At 56.5% G+C, this 3,678-nt stretch overlaps 1 protein-coding gene across 1 annotated transcript in view; it reads left to right on the top strand.

Annotated features, from left to right (window-relative positions):
• The window catches only part of TSPAN32 (tetraspanin 32), a 17,110-nt gene that overhangs the window by 2,738 nt on the left and 10,694 nt on the right, over positions 1 to 3,678 (top strand). The gene's annotated exons all lie outside the window — the stretch shown is intronic.

Here is a 3,678-nt window from a genome sequence, read left to right as displayed (position 1 = left end):
CCTAGACACCAGGCAGGCCCCTCCCCCTAGACACCAGACAGGCTCCGCCCCCTAGACACCAGGCAGGCCCCGCCTCCTAGACACCAGGCAGGCACCGCCCCCTAGACACCAGGCAGGCCCCGCCTCCTAGACACCAGGCAGGCACCGCCCCCTAGACACCAGGCAGGCCCCGCCTCCTAGACACCAGGCAGGCACCGCCCCCTAGACACCAGGCAGGCCCCGCCTCCTAGACACCAGGCAGGCACCGCCCCCTAGACACCAGGCAGGCCCCGCCTCCTAGACACCAGGCAGGCACCGCCCCCTAGACACCAGGCAGGCCCCGCCCCCTAGACACCAGGCAGGCCCCGCCTCCTAGACACCAGGCAGGCCCCTCCCCCTAGACACCAGACAGGCTCCGCCCCCTAGACACCAGGCAGGCCCCGCCCCCTAGACACCAGACAGGCCCCTCCCCCCAGGCCAAGGACCCCTCCACCCAAACCAGTCAGGGTCCCCAGCGTGGGCAGCCACAACCCTCCCCCCGCCCTGCTTCAGGGGATCACCGGGGCCATGAGAGGCGGAGCTGGCCCCCAGGCCTGGGCTTGGGTCCCAAAGGCCCAGGGAGGGCGGGGTCCGGTTCCGTTAGACGGAGGCCGGGGTCTCAGGTGAGTTTCCTCTCCTGTTAGAAGAGGCCAGCGAGGGCGCCCCTGCCCGTCCATCACCTGAGGTCTGGGCTGAGCTGTGGGCCCAGGTGGACGGCATCCCAGTCCTCCTGAGCCCCACACCGCCCTGTGCAGCTATCGGAGGGGCCTCCCCGCCCCCAAGGCCCCACAGGCCCCACAGCAGTGGCCCGTGTTGTCCCCAAACCTGCCCACCAGGTCCCCACAGACCTGTGCCCGCTGGGCTCGGGCTCCCCCTCTCTCCCCTGGTGCCCGTGCTCCCACCTGCTCCCCCAGCTCCCACCTGGCACGGGTTCAGTGCCCGGGTATAGGGGGTCCAGCCCCCCTCTATTCCAGCCAGGAGGCCCCTGCTTTGCTGCCTCCAGCCCTGGGGGCCGGAGACCCTGGAAGCCAGTGGCGGGGGGCGGTGGAGGGGGCTGTGCTTCCCCAGCCGGTGTCCGAGCCCCAGGGCTGTCGGGTTCTTGCCCCGCCTGTGCCATCCATGCTTGTTGAGTGACTCCTGGTTGTAACCTTCCCCGAGGGCAGGGACAGGGCTGCCCCCTGGAGCTGCGGCCCCAGCCCCAACCAGGACCCAGCGGGCAGGACAGGGCCGGGCAGGCGCCAGGGCCCAGGGCAGCGATTTTCAACCTGTGGCACCCAGTGCGCAGCAAGAAACGTACAACATGCCACATCTGGCTCTCGAGCACTGACCTCTGACCTCTAAGGTTGTCAAATAAAAAATGACACGGCGCCCTGGCTGGTTGGGCTCAGTGGATAGAGCATCGGCCTGCGGACTGAAGGGTCCCAGGTTCGATTCCGGTCAAGGGCACGTGCCTGGGTTGCAGGCTCCATCACCCCCCAGTAGGGGACGTGCAGGAGGCAGCCGATCAATGATTCTCTCTCATCATTGGTGTTTCTATCTCTCTATTTCTCTCCCTTCCTCTCTGAAATCATAAAAAAAAATATATTTTACTAGGTGGACTGGTTAATAATGCAGATTTTTTTCAATAGATGGAGTTACACATATGTTGACATATATGCGATTTGATATGTATGCTATTTTCTTGTATTGACAACAAGCTTCAAAACTTCATATGTCAAATTTGCTGAAAGTGTTAACATCATAGATATTTTTACGCTTAAAAATGTTGAATTTCGTGCCAATAAAAGAGCATTTGCATGAAGGTTTAATTCATTATTTTGAAAAAAAGTGCTGGTGAAAGCTTTGGGAAACTTATGGTGAACATGCTCCATCTCAAGATGCTTGTGAACGTTGGTGTAAACGCTTTAAAAGTGACGATTTCTATGTGAAAGACAAAGAACGTCCAGGTCAACCGAAAAAGTTTGAAGACCAACAATGACAAGCATTATTGGATACAGATGCGTGTCAAACTCAGACACAACTCGCAGAAAGATAAAATGTTGCTCAGCAAACAATTTCCGACCGTTTACAAGCAATGGGAAGGATTGTAAAGGAAGGAAAATGGGGGCCACATCAACTGAACGAAAGACAAATGGAAAACCGAAAAATCATCAGTAAAATGTTGCTTCAGTGGCACGAAAGAAAATTTTTTTTGCATCGAAGTGGATTTATTTTGAGAATCCCAAATGCACAAAATCATGGGTTGATCCAGGTCAACCACCAACATCGACTGCAAGGCCAAATCGCTTCGGAAAGAAGACACTGCTCTGCGTTTGGTGGGATCAGGAAGGTGTGGTGTATTATGAGCTTCTAAAACCAGGTGAAACCATTAAAACCGATAGCTACCGACAACAAATAATCAATTTGAACCACGCTTTCATTGTGAAAGGACCAGAATGGGCCAGAAGACACGCAAAGTAATTTTGCTTTACGATGACGCAGCATCACACACTTCAAAACCAGTTAAAGACACGTGAAAAGATCTTGCCTGGGAAGTATGAACCCACCCGCCGTATTCACCAGACCTTGCTCCCTCAGATGACCACTTGTTCCAATCGCTGGCACACGCACTTTCTGAGCAGCGCTTCAACACGTGCGAAGACGTGGAAAATGGGGTCTCTGAATGGCCTCCTCAAAACAAGAAAAGTTCTATTGGGACGGTCTCCACAAATTACCTGAAAGATGGGGGAATGTGTAGCTAGCGACGGACGTTACTTTGAACAAAGCACTTTTGATGTTTCTCTTGAAATTATCGTGTTTTCTTTGATTACAAAATCCGCATTACTAACCGGTAAAGGGTGAATCCGCATTATTAACCGGTATCCGCATTATTAAGTGGTATCTGCATTATTGACCGTTGCACCTATTTAAAAAAAAAAATACAGTGGCCAACACAACAACAGCCGTCAGGTGTGAATGCATCAGAATTATACCTTTCTATTTCTTGTCACATCGGCAGAATATATAATTCTCTTTGGTGTGCCACAAAACGTTATTACTTATGTGCCATGAGGTGAGAGAGGTTGAAAATCGCTGACCTAATCGCTGAGCCAGGTGCTGGAGGGAGGGAAGCCAACCAGGCAGTGGCCTGTCCCCCCAGAGGGGAGCCCTCAGGTGAGGGGCCTGCCAAGGGGGCGCACAGTAGGGCAGGCTGCCCGCAGAGGGCAGAGCCGGTGTGGAGTCCCAGCGAGGAGGCCTGCAGAGGCCAGCGGCAGCCGCCAGGGGGCGACGTGGTGCTGGCTTAAGGCAGCAAACCCGGTTGCTTGTCTGGGGAGCCCAGGCCTGTTCTCAGCTCAGCCAGGCACCAGGGTGTCCCCAGCTCCCCTGACCCCTGACCCCTGACCTCTGCGGGCAGCACCTGGGGCGGCAGCAGGGCAGTTCCGTGGGTGTGTCCCGTCCCTGCCCGCGGTCCCCAGGCTGGCCCGTGGGTGCTGGACCACCCGGCTCTCAGATACCTGCTCGCTAAGCTGCCTGCGTGCGTGTGCGTGTGGTGTCGGGCGTGTGTGTGCGTGTGCGCGTGTGTGAGCACATGTGAAGCAGCTGGGGCGCGGGGAGATCTTTCCCAAAGTGACAGGCGCCCGGCGGCCCCCCTTCCTGCCCCTGCCCAGCCTCTCCCCAGAG

Source organism: Myotis brandtii, unplaced genomic scaffold, assembly GCF_000412655.1.
Source record: "Myotis brandtii unplaced genomic scaffold, ASM41265v1 scaffold940, whole genome shotgun sequence".
NCBI classification, from domain to species: domain Eukaryota; kingdom Metazoa; phylum Chordata; class Mammalia; order Chiroptera; family Vespertilionidae; genus Myotis; species Myotis brandtii.
The sequence above is the reverse complement of the archived record's forward strand: the minus strand, read 5'-3'. Positions and strand labels throughout refer to the sequence as shown.